Below are 16,216 nucleotides of genomic sequence, written 5' to 3'. Positions count from 1 at the left end.
ACTGGACAGGTGATGCAGACTTTAAAAGGCACATAGAGCCTTATAAGGGTGAGGAATTGTTTGGGTATGGTCTCTGGGACCTCGTATCCACAGCAACAGCTGGGAAGAAAATTTTTTACCTCAGGTTTCCTCACAGCCTAAGAAAGCACTGTATTATCAGGTACAGTCCTTTCGGCTTCAGAAAAGCAAGCAGGTTTAAGGCGCTTCCTTTCTGCACAGAGACGAGGGAAGAGGGAAAAAGCTGCACCAGTCAGCCAGTTCCCAGAATCAAAATTCTTCCCCCGCTTCCTCTGAGTCCACCGCATGACGCGGGGGCTCCACAGGCGTAGCCAGGTACGGTGGGGGGCCTCCTCAAAAATTTCAGCGATCAGTGGGCTCGCTCACAGGTGGATCCCTGGATCCTTCAAGTAGTATCTCAGGGGTACAGGCTGGAATTCGAGGCGTCTCCCCCCCGCCGTTTCCTCAAATCTGCCTTGCCGACAACTCCCTCAGGCAGGGAGGCTGTGCTAGAGGCAATTCACAAGCTGTATTCCCAGCAGGTGATAGTCAAGGTGCCCCTACTTCAACAAGGACGGGGTTACTATTCCACACTGTTTGTGGTACCGAAACCGGACGGTTCGGTGAGACCCATTTTAAATTTGAAGTCCTTGAACACATACATAAAAAAATTCAAGTTCAAGATGGAATCGCTCAGGGCGGTTATTGCAAGCCTGGAGGAGGGGGATTACATGGTATCCCTGGACATCAAGGATGCTTACCTACATGTCCCCATTTACCATCCTCACCAGGAGTACCTCAGATTTGTGGTACAGGATTGCCATTACCAATTCCAAACACTGCCGTTTGGACTGTCCACGGCACCGAGGGTCTTTACCAAGGTAATGGCAGAAATGATGATACTCCTTCGAAAAAAGGGAGTTTTTAATTATCCCGTACTTGGACGATCTCCTTATAAAGGCGAGGTCCATGGAGCAGTTGTTGGTCGGAGTAGCACTATCTCGGGAAGTGCTACAACAGCACGGATGGATTCTATACATTCCAAAGTCACAGCTGGTTCCTACCACACACCTGCTGTTCCTGGGGATGGTTCTGGACACAGAACAGAAAAAAGTGTTTCTCCCGCAGGAGAAAGCCAAGGAGCTGTCATCTCTAGTCAGAGACCTCCTGAAACCAAAACAGGTATCGGTGCATCACTGCACAGGAGTCCTGGGAAAAATGGTAGCTTCTTACGAAGCAAAATTCCATTCGGCAGGTTCCATGCAAGAACCTTTCAGTGGGACCTCTTGGACAAGTGGTCGGAATCGCATCTTCAGATGCATCGGCTGATAACCCTGTCTCCAAGGACCAGGGTATCTCTACTGTGGTGGCTGCAGAGTGCTCATCTTCAAGAGGGCCGCAGATTCGGCATACAGGACTGGGTCCTGGTAACCACGGATGCCAGCCTTTGAGGCTGGGGGGCAGTCACACAGGGAAGAAATTTCCAAGGACTTTGGTCAAGTCAGGAGTCGTCCCTACACATAAATATTCTGGAACTGAGGGCCATTTACAATGCCCTAAGTCTGGCAAGGTCTCTGCTTCAAAACCAGCCGGTACTGATCCAATCAGACAACATCACGGCAGTCGCCCATGTAAACCGACAGGGCAGCACAAGAAGCAGGATGGCGATGGCAGAAGCCTCAAGGATTCTCCGATGGGCGGAAAATCACGTCTTAGCACTGTCAGCAGTGTTCATTCCGGGAGTGGACAACTGGGAAGCAGACTTCCTCAGCAGACACGACCGACACCCGGGAGAGTGGGGACTTCATCCAGAAGTCTTCCAACTGTTGGTAAACCGTTGGGAAAGGCCACAGGTGGACATGATGGCGTCCCGCCTAAACAAAAAATTAGATATTGCGCCAGGTCAAGGGACCCTCAGGCAATAGCTGTGGACGCTCTAGTGACACCGTGGGTGTACCAGTCGGTTTATGTATTCCCTCCTCTGCCTCTCATACCAAAGGTACTGAGAATAATAAGAAAACGAGGAGTAAGAATGATACTCGTGGTTCCGGATGGGCCAAGAAGAGCTTGGTACCCAGAACTTCAATAAATAATATCAGAGGACCCATGGCCTCTACCGCTCAGACAGGATCTGCTACAGCAGGGGCCCTGTCTGTTCCAAGACTTACCGCTGCTGCGTTGGACGGCATGGCGGTTGAATTCCGGATCCTAAAGCAAAAGGGCATTCCGGAGGAAGTCATTCCTACGCTGATAAAAGCCAGGAAAGAAGTAACCGCAAACCATTATCACCGTATTTGGCGAAAATATGTTGCGTGGTGTGAGGCCAGGAAGGCCCCAACAGAGGAATTTCAGCTGGGTCGTTTTCTGCACTTCCTACAGTCAGGAGTGACTATGGGCCTAAATTTGGGTTCCATTAAGGTCCAGATTTCGGCTCTGTCGATTTTCTTCCAGAAAGAACTGGCTTCACTGCCTGGAGTTCAGACATTTGTAAAGGGAGTGCTACATATTCAGCCCCTTTTTTGTGCCTTCTGTGGCACCTTGGGATCTCAACGTGGTGTTGAGTTTCTTAAAATCACATTGGTTTGAGCCACTTAAAACTGTGGATTTGAAATATCTCACGTGGAAAGTGGTCATGTTATTGGCCTTGGCTTCGGCCAGGCGTGTGTCAGAATTGGCGGCTTTGTCATGTAAAAGCCCTTATCTGATTTTCCATATGGATAGGGCAGAATTGAGGACTCGTCCCCAGTTTCTCCCTAAGGTGGTATCAGCTTTTCACTTGAACCAACCTATTGTAGTGCCTGCGGCTACTAGGAACTTGGAAGATTCCAAGTTACTGGACGTAATCAGGGCCTTATAAATTTATATTTCCAGGACGGCTGGAGTCAGGAAAACTGACTCGTTTTTTATCCTGTAGGCACCCAACAAAATAGGTGCTCCTGCTTCTAAGTAGACTATTGCTCGCTGAATTTGTAGCACAATTCAGCTGGAGCATTCTGCGGCTGGATTGCCGCATCCTAAATCAGTAACAGCCCATTCCACGAGGAAAGTGGGCTCATCTTGGGCGGCTGCCCGAGGGGTCTCGGCTTTACAACTTTGCCGAGCTGCAACTTGGTCAGGGGCAAACACGTTTGCTAAATTCTACAAATTTGATACCCTGGCTGAGGAGGACCTTGAGTTCTCTCATTCGGGGCTGCAGAGTCATCCGCACTCTCCCGCCCGTTTGGGAGCTTTGGTATAATCCCCATGGTCCTTACGGAGTTCCCAGCATCCACTAGGACGTCAGAGAAAATAAGATTTTACTCACCGGTAAATCTATTTCTCGTAGTCCGTAGTGGATGCTGGGCGCCCATCCCAAGTGCGGATTGTCTGCAATACTTGTATATAGTTATTGCCTAACTAAAGGGTTATTGTTGAGCCATCTGTTGAGAGGCTCAGTTATATTTCTCTGACGTCCTAGTGGATGCTGGGGACTCCGAAAGGACCATGGGGAATAGCGGCTCCGCAGGAGACTGGGCACAAAAGTAAAGCTTTAGAACTACCTGGTGTGCACTGGCTCCTCCCCCTATGACCCTCCTCCAAGCCTCAGTTAGATTTTTGTGCCCGAACGAGAAGGGTGCAGTCTAGGTGGCTCTCCTGAGCTGCTTAGAAAAAAGTTTAGTTTTAGTTTTTTTATTTTCAGTGAGACCTGCTGGCAACAGGCTCACTGCATCGAGGGACTAAGGGGAGAAGAAGCGAACTCACCTGCGTGCAGAGTGGATTGGGCTTCTTAGGCTACTGGACATTAGCTCCAGAGGGACGATCACAGGCCCAGCCATGGATGGGTCCCAGAGCCGCGCCGCCGTCCCCCTTACAGAGCCAGAAGAGCAGAAGAGGTCCGGAAAAATTGGCGGCAGAAGACGTCCTGTCTTCAATAAGGTAGCGCACAGCACCGCAGCTGTGCGCCATTGCTCTCAGCACACTTCACACTCCGGTCACTGAGGGTGCAGGGCGCTGGGTGGGGGCGCCCTGAGACGCAATATAAACACCTTAGGGGGCAAAAAATGCATCACATATAGCTCCTGGGCTATATGGATGCATTTAACTCATGCCTGTTTTTCCATAAAAAAGCGGGAGAACGGCCGCCGAGAAGGGGGCGGAGCCTATCTCCTCAGCACACTGGCGCCATTTTTCCTCACAGCTCCGTTGGAGGGAAGCTCCCTGACTCTCCCCTGCAGTCCTGCACTACAGAAACAGGGTAAAACAAGAGAGGGGGGGCACTAATTTGGCAGATAAATCTATACAGCAGCTATATAAGGGAAAAACACTTATATAAGGTTATCCCTGTATATATATAGCGCTCTGGTGTGTGCTGGCAAACTCTCCCTCTGTCTCCCCAAAGGGCTAGTGGGGTCCTGTCCTCTATCAGAGCATTCCCTGTGTGTGTGCTGTGTGTCGGTACGTTGTGTCGACATGTATGAGGAGGAAAATGGTATGGAGGCGGAGCAATTGCCTGTATTAGTGATGTCACCCCCTAGGGAGTCGACACCTGACTGGATGGTCTTATGGAAGGAATTACGTGATAGTGTCAGCACTTTACAAAAGACTGTTGACGACATGAGACAGCCGGCAAATCAGTTAATACCTGTACAGGCGTCTCAAACACCGTCAGGGGCTCTAAAGCGCCCGTTACCTCAGGTGGTCGACACAGACCCAGACACGGACACTGACTCCAGTGTCGACGGTGAGGAAACAAACGTATTTTCCAGTAGGGCCACACGTTACATGATCACGGCAATGAAGGAGGTTTTGAACATTTCTGATACTACAAGTACCACAAAAAAGGGTATTATGTGGGGTGTGAAAAAACTACCCGTAGTTTTTCCTGAATCAGATGAATTAAATGAGGTGTGTGATGAAGCGTGGGTTTCCCCCGATAAAAAACTGCTAATTTCTAAAAAATTATTGGCATTATACCCTTTCCCGCCAGAGGGTAGGGCGCGTTGGGAAACACCCCCTAGGGTAGATAAGGCGCTCACACGCTTATCAAAACAAGTGGCGTTACCGTCTCCTGATACGGCCGCCCTCAAGGAACCAGCTGATAGGAAGCTGGAAAATATCCTAAAAAGTATATACACACATACTGGTATTATACTGCGACCAGCAATCGCCTCAGCCTGGATGTGCAGTGCTGGGGTGGCTTGGTCGGATTCCCTGACTGAAAATATTGATACCCTGGACAGGGACAATATATTATTGACTATAGAGCATTTAAAGGATGCATTTCTATATATGAGAGATGCACAGAGGGATATTTGCACTCTGGCATCAAGAGTAAGTGCGCTGTCCATTTCTGCCAGAAGAGGGTTATGGACGCGACAGTGGTCAGGTGATGCGGATTCCAAACGGCATATGGAAGTATTGCCGTATAAAGGGGAGGAGTTATTTGGGGTCGGTCTATCGGACCTGGTGGCCACGGCAACGGCTGGGAAACCCACCTTTTTACCCCAGGTCACCTCTCAGCAGAAAAAGACACCGTCTTTTCAGGCTCAGTCCTTTCGTCCCCATAAGGGCAAGCGGGCAAAAGGCCACTCGTATCTGCCCCGGGGCAGAGGAAGGGGAAAAAGACTGCAGCAGACAGCCTCTTCCCAGGAACAGAAGCCCTCCCCCGCTTCTGCCAAGTCCTCAGCATGACGCTGGGGCCTTACAAGCGGACTCAGGCACGGTGGGGGCCCGTCTCAAGAATTTCAGCGCGCAGTGGGCTCACTCGCAAGTGGACCCCTGGATCCTGCAGGTAGTATCTCAGGGGTACAAATTGGAATTCGAGAAGTCTCCCCCTCGCCGGTTCCTGAAGTCTGCTTTACCAACGTCTCCCCCCGACAGGGAGGCGGTATTGGAAGCCATTCACAAGCTGTATTCCCAGCAGGTGATAATCAAGGTACCCCTCCTACAACAGGGAAAGGGGTATTATTCCACGCTGTTTGTGGTACCGAAGCCAGACGGCTCGGTGAGACCTATTTTAAATCTAAAATCCTTGAACACTTACATACAAAGGTTCAAATTCAAGATGGAATCACTCAGAGCAGTGATAGCGAACCTGGAAGAAGGGGACTATATGGTGTCTCTGGACATCAAGGATGCTTACCTCCATGTCCCAATTTGCCCTTCTCACCAAGGGTACCTCAGGTTTGTGGTACAGAACTGTCACTATCAGTTTCAGACGCTGCCGTTTGGATTGTCCACGGCACCCGGGGTCTTTACCAAGGTAATGGCCGAAATGATGATTCTTCTTCGAAGAAAAGGCGTCTTAATTATCCCTTACTTGGACGATCTCCTGATAAGGGCAAGGTCCAGAGAACAGTTAGAGGTCGGAGTAGCACTATCTCAAGTAGTACTACGACAGCACGGATGGATTCTAAATATTCCAAAATCGCAGCTGATTCCGACGACACGTCTGCTGTTCCTAGGGATGATTCTGGACACAGTACAGAAAAAGGTGTTTCTCCCGGAGGAGAAAGCCAGGGAGTTATCCGACCTAGTCAGGAACCTCCTAAAACCAGGCCAAGTGTCAGTGCATCAATGCACAAGGGTCCTGGGAAAAATGGTGGCTTCTTACGAAGCGATTCCATTCGGCAGATTCCACGCAAGAACTTTTCAGTGGGATCTGCTGGACAAATGGTCCGGATCGCATCTTCAAATGCATCAGCGGATAACCCTGTCTCCAAGGACAAGGGTGTCTCTCCTGTGGTGGTTGCAGAGTGCTCATCTTCTAGAGGGCCGCAGATTCGGCATTCAGGACTGGGTCCTGGTGACCACGGATGCCAGCCTGAGAGGCTGGGGAGCAGTCACACAGGGAAGAAATTTCCAGGGCTTGTGGTCAAGCATGGAAACGTCACTTCACATAAATATCCTGGAACTAAGGGCCATTTACAATGCCCTAAGTCAGGCAAGGCCTCTGCTTCAGGGTCAGCCGGTGCTGATCCAGTCGGACAACATCACGGCAGTCGCCCACGTAAACAGACAGGGCGGCACAAGAAGCAGGAGGGCAATGACGGAAGTTGCAAGGATTCTTCGCTGGGCGGAAAATCATGTGATAGCACTGTCAGCAGTGTTCATTCCGGGAGTGGACAACTGGGAAGCAGACTTCTTCAGCAGACACGATCTCCACCCGGGGGAGTTGGGACTTCACCCAGAAGTCTTCCACATGATTGTGAACCGTTGGGAAAAACCAAAGGTGGACATGATGGCGTCCCGCCTCAACAAAAAACTGGACAGATATTGCGCCAGGTCAAGGGACCCTCAGGCAATAGCTGTGGACGCTCTGGTAACACCGTGGGTGTACCAGTCAGTGTATGTGTTCCCTCCTCTGCCTCTCATACCCAAGGTACTGAGAATCATAAGAAGGAGAGGAGTAAGGACTATACTCGTGGCTCCGGATTGGCCAAGAAGGACTTGGTACCCGGAACTTTAAGAGATGCTCACGGAAGACCCGTGGCCTCTACCTCTAAGAAAGGACCTGCTCCAGCAGGGACCATGTCTGTTCCAAGACTTACCGCGGCTGCGTTTGACGGCATGGCGGTTGAACGCCGGATCCTGAAGGAAAAAGGCATTCCGGATGAAGTCATCCCTACCCTGATCAAAGCCAGGAAGGATGTAACTGTGCAACATTATCACCGTATTTGGCGTAAATATGTTGCGTGGTGTGAGGCCAGGAAGGCCCCTACAGAGGAATTTCAACTGGGTCGTTTCCTGCATTTCCTGCAAACAGGACTGTCTATGGGCCTAAAATTAGGGTCCATTAAGGTTCAAATTTCGGCCCTGTCAATATTCTTCCAAAAAGAACTAGCTTCAGTTCCTGAAGTTCAGACGTTTGTCAAGGGGGTACTGCATATACAGCCTCCTTTTGTGCCTCCAGTGGCACCTTGGGATCTCAATGTAGTTTTGGGGTAATCACATTGGTTTGAACCACTCACCACTGTGGACATAAAATATCTCACATGGAAAGTGGTAATGCTGTTAGCCCTGGCCTCAGCCAGGCGTGTCTCAGAATTGGCGGCTTTATCCTATAAAAGCCCTTACCTAATTTTTCATACGGACAGGGCAGAATTGAGGACTCGTCCTCAATTTCTCCCTAAGGTGGTTTCAGCATTTCACTTAAACCAGCCTATTGTGGTGCCTGCGGCTACTAGGGACTTGGAGGATTCCAAGTTGCTGGACGTAGTCAGGGCCCTGAAAATATATGTTTCCAGGACGGCTGGAGTCAGAAAATCTGACTCGCTGTTTATCCTGTATGCACCCAACAAGCTGGGTGCTCCTGCTTCTAAGCAGACTATTGCTCGTTGGATTTGTAGTACAATTCAGCTTGCACATTCTGTGGCAGGCCTGCCACAGCCAAAATCTGTAAAAGCCCATTCCACACGGAAAGTGGGCTCATCTTGGGCGGCTGCCCGAGGGGTCTCGGCTTTACAACTTTGCCGAGCAGCTACTTGGTCAGGGGCAAACACGTTTGCTAAATTCTACAAATTTGATACCCTGGCTGAGGAGGACCTGGAGTTCTCTCATTCGGTGCTGCAGAGTCATCCGCACTCTCCCGCCCGTTTGGGAGCTTTGGTATAATCCCCATGGTCCTTTCGGAGTCCCCAGCATCCACTAGGACGTCAGAGAAAATAAGAATTTACTTACCGATAATTCTATTTCTCATAGTCCGTAGTGGATGCTGGGCGCCCATCCCAAGTGCGGATTGTCTGCAATACTTGTACATAGTTATTGTTACAAAAAATCGGGTTATTATTGTTGTGAGCCATCTTTTCAGAGGCTCCTCTGTTATCATGCTGTTAACTGGGTTCAGATCACAAGTTGTACGGTGTGATTGGTGTGGCTGGTATGAGTCTTACCCGGGATTCAAAATCCTTCCTTATTGTGTACGCTCGTCCGGGCACAGTATCCTAACTGAGGCTTGGAGGAGGGTCATAGGGGGAGGAGCCAGTGCACACCAGGTAGTTCTAAAGCTTTAGTTTTGTGCCCAGTCTCCTGCGGAGCCGCTATTCCCCATGGTCCTTTCGGAGTCCCCAGCATCCACTACGGACTATGAGAAATAGAATTATCGGTAAGTAAATTCTTATTTTCATACTGTTAACTGGGTATAGTATCACGAGTTATACGGTGTGGCTGGTATGAGTCTTACCCGGGATTCAAAATCCTTCCTTATTGTGTCAGCTCTTCCGGGCACAGTATCCTAACTGAGGTCTGGAGGAGGGGCATAGAGGGAGGAGCCAGTGCACACCAGATAGTACCTAATCTTTCTTTTAGAGTGCCCAGTCTCCTGCGGAGCCCGTCTATTCCCCATGGTCCTTACGGAGTTCCCAGCATCCACTACGGACTACGAGAAATAAATTTACCGGTGAGTAAAATCTTATTTTTACCTTATAAGGGTGAGGAATTGTTTGGGGACGGTCTCTCGGACCTAGTTTCCACAGCTACGGCTGGGAAGTCAAATTTCTTGCCTTATGTCCCTCAACAACCTAAGAAAGCATCGTATTACCAAATGCAGTCCTTTCGTTCTCAGAAGAGCAAGAAGGTCAGAGGTGCGTCCTTTCTTGCCAGAGGCAGGGGTAGAGGAAAAAAGCTGCACCATGCAGCTAGTACCCAGGAACAAAAGTCTTCCCCGGCTTCCACTAAATCCACCGCATGACGCTGGGGCTCCACAGGCGGAGCCAGGAGCCGTGGGGGCGCGTCTCCGACATTTCAGCCACCAGTGGGTTCGCTCACAGGTGGATCCTTGGGCTATACAAATTGTGTCTCAGGGATACAAGCTGGAATTCGAGGTGATGCCCCCTCACCGTTACCTAAAATCGGCCTTACCAACTTCCCCCATGGAAAGGGAGATAGTGTTGGCGGCAATTCACAAACTTTTTCTCCAGCAGGTGGTGGTAGAGGTTCCCCCCCCCTTCAACGGGGAAGGGGCTACTATTCCACTATGTTTGTGGTACCGAAACCGGACGGTTCGGTCAGACCCATTTTAAATTTAAAATCCCTGAACATTTATCTGAAGAAATTCAAGTTCAAGATGGAATCGCTCAGGGCGGTCATTGCAAGCCTAAAGGAAGGGGTTTTTATGGTGTCTCTGGACATCAAGGATGCTTACTTGCATGTCCCCATTTATCCGCCTCATCGGGAGTACCTCAGGTTTGTGGTACGGGACTGTCATTACCAATTCCAGATGTTGCCGTTTGGCCTGTCCACGGCACCAAGAGTTTTTACCAAGGTGATGGCGGAAATGATGGTGCTCCTTCGGAAGCAAGGGGTTACAATTATCCCATACTTGGACGATCTCCTCATAAAGGCGAGGTCCAGGGAGCAGTTGCTGATCAGCGTAGCACACTCTCAGGAAGTGTTGCGTCAACACGGCTGGATTCTGAACATTCCAAAGTCGCAGCTGATTCCTGCGACGCGTCTGCCTTTCCTGGGCATGATTCTGGACACAGACCAGAAGAAGGTGTTTCTCCCGGAGGAGAAGGCTCAGGAGCTCATGACTCTGGTCAGAGACCTCCTAAAGCCAAAACAGGTGTCGGTGCATCACTGCACACGAGTCCTGGGAAAGATGGTGGCGTCATACGAAGCCATTACCTTCGGCAGGTTCCATGCGAGGATCTTTCAGTGGGATCTGCTGGACAAGTGGTCCGGATCGCATCTTCAGATGCATCGGATGATCACCCTGTCCCCCAGGGCCAGGGTGTCTCTTCTGTGGTGGCTACAAGGTGCTCACCTCCTCGAGGGCCGTAGATTCGGCATACAGGACTGGGTCCTGGTGACCACGGATACAAGCCTCCGAGGGTGGGGGGCAGTCACTCAAGGAAGAAACTTCCAAGGGTTGTGGTCAAGTCAGGAGACTTGTCTGCACATAAATATCCTGGAGCTACGGGCCATATACAACGCCCTGAGTCAAGCGGAGCCTCTGCTTCGAGACCAACCAGTGCTGATTCAGTCAGACAACATCACGGCAGTCGCTCATGTAAACCGCCAGGGAGGCACAAGAAGCAGGGTGGCAATGGCGGAAGCCACCAGGATTCTTCGTTGGGCGGAGAATCACGTGCAAGCACTGTCAGCAGTGTTCATTCCAGGAGTGGACAACTGGGAAGCAGACTTCCTCAGCAGACACGACCTCCACCTGGAAGAGTGGGGACTTCATCAAGAAGTCTTCACGCAGATTGTAAATCAATGGGAGCTGCCACAGGTGGACATGATGGTGTCCCGCCTCAACAAAAAATTAAAGAGGTATTGCGCCAGGTCAAGGGACCCTCAGGCGATAGCTGTGGACGCACACTGGTGACACCCTGGGTATTCCAGTCAGTCTATGTGTTTCCTCCTCTTCCTCTCATACACAGGGTACTGAGAATTGTAAGAAAAAGAGGAGTGAGAACAATACTTATTGTTCCGGATTGGCCAAGAAGGACTTGGTACCCGGAACTGCAAGAAATGCTCACAGAGGACCCATGGCCTCTGTCTCTCAGACAGGACCTGTTGCAACAGGGGCCCTGTCTGTTCCAAGACTTACCGCGGCTGCGTTTGACGGCATGGCGGTTGAACGCCGGATCCTAGCAGAAAAGGGCATTCCGGAAGCAGTTATTCCTACGCTGATAAAGGCTAGGAAGGACGTGACGGCAAAACATTATCACCGTATATGGCGAAAATATGTTGCTTGGTGTGAGGCCAGGAAGGCCCCTACAGAGGAATTCCAGCTGGGTCGATTCCTGCACTTCCTACAGTCAGGTGTGACTATGGGCCTAAAATTAGGGTCCATAAAGGTCCAGATTTCGGCCCTATCCATTTTCTTTAAAAAAGAACTGGCTTCACTGCCTGAGGTTCAGACGTTTGTTAAGGGAGTGCTGCATATTCAGCCTCCTTTTGTGCCACCAGTGGCACCTTGGGATCTTAACGTGGTCTTGGCTTTCCTGAAATCCCACTGGTTTGAGCCACTTAAGACAGTGGAGCTAAAGTATCTCACGTGGAAAGTGGTCATGCTGTTGGCCCTAGCCTCAGCTAGGCGTGTGTCAGAATTGGCGGCTTTATCATGTAAAAGCCCCTATCTGGTTTTCCATATGGATAGGGCAGAATTGCGAACTCGTCCGCAGTTTCTGCCAAAGGTGGTGTCATCTTTTCATCTGAACCAACTGTCAAAGTCAGAAAAATATCACGCTACACACTGCCATATTTGCACCTCATGCGAGTGACAATGCTAAATTCCTTGTCGTATAAACAACCCTTTATGAAGCTAAGAACACTGTACGCTGTTTACTTAAGAAGTACCGTAATGGTACGCTATCTGCGTAGCGATCGCTCAGCCGTAGGCGAGACGCTCAAGCGTCACGTTCGCTCACGGCCCAGTGATCACAGGACACGTTATTGGTTATGTCTAGGGGAATGATTCGCTGTAGCGTAGCATACGCTCGAGACCACGAGGAGGTCACCAGCGATGCAGACGCTTACAACACTATACCTTTATGTTAAAACCTTATACCAATGAAATACACTGAATACCTTAATGTGAGTACAGGGTGTAAATGCAACCTTGTGTAACCTGACTAACTACAAAGCTGCTTGAGCGTCACCGACGCTCAAGTGAACACTTAACACTATAGAAAATACACAGATACTGGTTTAGGTTCCAAAGCCTATTAACTGTATTATATCTAATATACTTGTAAAAGGGGATAACAGTACAAATGATACACTACAATATAACAGAGACTACCTAACCAGATAACTACACAAGAAATACAATACAATACAATTACTATTTATGGGAAAATGGAAGGGGAAGAGAAGAAGAGAGAGATAGAGAGAAATGGCTCATGATAACATTAAATAAGAGACAACATGGTTGCAGATAAAACTACACATGTGAGAGACAATCGCTGCGCAGTTAGTCAATGCTGAATACAGCATGGGATGGAAGCTAGACTCCATTTTGAGAAACCTCCACTTGATTCCAAAGACCACACCACATGGCTGAAAGGGGGAGGGGAAGACATCCAGCAGCAGCCATTTTAGATTTGCAGGTCCAAACACATGGCACTCTATACTAAACCACAATCACATAGCAGAAAACACAAGACTCCATTTTCTTCCAAAATGTCCAAGCCTCAAAACAATGCATATGTTCTGATTTTACAATTCCAAACCATCTAAAACACCTTTCACAATGTAATCCAACTTCCTAGAACCATCTCATAATTTCACATCCCAAACAACTTCAGTATCTCAATAACCAGAGCATATTCATCACAAGACCAGATCACAATGTAATTAACACAAACGTAACTGCATGGTGGTATTTATGATTAACAGGATATATATTATAACTAACCAGCACAATCTATTTTAAATCTCCATTGGCAAACAAATACCACAAATATTATGCTACAGATTGTATACTGTTCCAATTTATCACAGACTTCACAGAGTATCCACAAACACCCAACAATCACACAACCAAGTTACAATATCCTATTTAAACCAGAAAGCAATCTGTCTGTTTCCTTATCTAGCCATGTGAAGTTCAATACTTAGCCTTTAGTTTGGAAGATGTCCTGGGGATTCAGCCGCCATGCTGCTTGGTGCCAGGTAGCTGTGTGTGTGTCTGTGAGTGTAGCTACATTACATCTGTTCTCTGAGGCCACACCTGACCACTACCTTCCTGTTTGACCAGTACCTGGGGGAGGGGTCTTTCTTTCTCCTTTGTATTGAGTCACCATTCTCTTTGTATATGCTAATCAGGTTCAGCCCTGAAAACTTAGTAAAAGGTTGTCTTGAGCATCATATTGTTCTAACAATATGATCTTAGCTTTTATACATATAATCATATCTATCCGCTGCAATGTCCCACAACAACACAACAGGCCTCAAACTAACCCACACCTGATTCTGCTTGCTTCAATACCAAACATGATGTGTTTATCTGGTTCGGTTCGAATGATACACATCCATGACATTAATTCATTAGCCAATTCTAAATCTCCATGATGTCTGGTGCTGTTCATTATTATAACCATGTACTGTATGAAACAAGTGCCGAATCCATCTCTGTGCCATGTCCGAGCAAATGCGTGTGTTTCCATATATTGCTGTGCTCGCTGCGCATATTTGCAAGTATAGCGACTTATATGTGTGCAGTTTATATGGTCTCTCTATGTAATATTTTTGACTTTGACAGTCCACCCTTTGGCAGTCACCAATAACTGCCACTTCCTAAAACATTTCAAAAAGAGAAAAATATATGTCAGGGGTTAATACATTTCAATGGTTGGGTAAGGGAGGAGAGAGGAGAAGGTGTGAAGAGGGTATGACCTAGTGAGATAGCAGAAGCATGTGTGTATGAATCCATGTTTGGGGGGTCATGTATCATCGTGCCGTACGTGTTGTACATCAAGCTTCGAGGTATTGCGAAGTATACATTTGAATTCCTTCTTATCCCGTACTAAGGGTCTGTGGATGGGCTGTCAAACTTTACCGAGCTCATTTCGGCTGTGGTTGTAACAAAATGGGGGAGCACATTTTAGTTGATGATACATGAATGGGGGAGGTATGTGGTTGTTGATATCTGTGCCTGTATTCCCTATCGTCTATGTGTGTCATTACCTGAGGGTTGTAGAGATGAAGATAAAGAACACTTATGGAAAATGCAATGATATTCTATGTCAGGGAAATGTACATCTGTCGTCGAAGTTGTTTTCGGTATCTGTTGAGAGTCGTCTTCTTTGCGCTGTATTGCTCCTTAGGCATGAGCAAATAGCTTTGTCTGAGCCATCAGATTTACAAAAATGTTGGGCTAGCGTGAGTTTAAAGATACTAGGGAAACTGGGGATCTATGGCAAAGTTCATCAAGTGTCCATATTTAAAGTTGTCAAATCTTCTTCTTTGGTCAATCCGTTGTCTGTATACATCTCGTCTCGTCAGCTTCCTCGTCCAAGGGGGTCTTTGTATCTTGGAGAAAAGCAGAAAAACAGGTGAAAGAAACGGACCGTATAATCGCATTTTCATCACATTCTGGTTTCTATCATTGGGTCATAAATCAAATCCAGGTTAATTACAGTTTCCTCACTCCTCAAGCTCATCACTTTTGTACTTTGTTTGCACCTCATTAAAGCCTGCCCGCATCTAAATATCAATCCAATCGATATAACGACACCTAAGATACATAGTAGAAACTTTCCAACATCCATTATGACTCCTTGAGCCCACTCTCCTAAACCGGAGAACCAATTTCGCGGGTTCAACCATGACACCCAACCAGTCAGCTCATTACCTACAGCAGCAAGGGTGAGATTGTGTTTTCGACGAAATTCCCACTTCAATTGGAGAATATCGTCCATCTTTTGGTCTATGACCTCTACCGGATCCTCGGTGCTATTTGTGATATACGTGCAACACTTTATGCCGTACTGTGTTGCCAATGTAACACAATATCCGCCTGTTACTGCTGTAAGATAATTAAGAACCATCCTATGCTGAACTAGTTCTGTTTTATAAGCTTGAAGTTCTCTTCCAGTGTATCTAAACGTGTCATCATACATTTCAGTGATATTATCTAACAAATTGGCGAGTGCGGAAATGTATCTATAATTCATCACTCCCCGAGCGGTACGAGTGAAATCTAACGCTACCAGAACCTGAATCCCGGTGGATTCATGGATAAGATCAGAGGCCGGATGCTCTAACCTTTCTGACAGTTGTCTTTTAACTCGGTGCTCGTAATGAGTGTGAGTATAAGGAGCTTGGGCACCACGGTGTATGTCCTTCATTTTGTCATGTGTAACAGTCATCACTTCAGGCAATACTTTTCCAATATAACACAATCCTTCAGAGTTTGGGGCAAGCCATTTGTACGCCTTTCTCCCGCATATGAAATATGCATCATCGGGGAGAACATAAGGGACGGAGAAGGACATGACCATGTTACAAACCTTCCAGGTGAAATCTCCTGACCCTAATTCTTCCAACTGCTTAATGCACGTATCGGTTTGTACGATATGTGCACAGTATCCTGGTGATACCTCTCCAACTCTAGTAATCCTATTCCCTAAGGTATATCGATACCGGAAAGATTTTCCTCTACTGGCTATGTGGCGTACGAGCTCTGTATCTGTAGGCATTCTATCTGCTCTGTGTGAAAAGGTCATGGTAAGGTTGCTCCATGACACTTCCCAATTTCCCGGTTTTCTGGGATTGGAGATGTTAAAACATA

This window comes from Pseudophryne corroboree, chromosome 6 (assembly GCF_028390025.1).
Source record: "Pseudophryne corroboree isolate aPseCor3 chromosome 6, aPseCor3.hap2, whole genome shotgun sequence".
NCBI classification, from domain to species: domain Eukaryota; kingdom Metazoa; phylum Chordata; class Amphibia; order Anura; family Myobatrachidae; genus Pseudophryne; species Pseudophryne corroboree.
The sequence above is the reverse complement of the archived record's forward strand: the minus strand, read 5'-3'. Positions refer to the sequence as shown.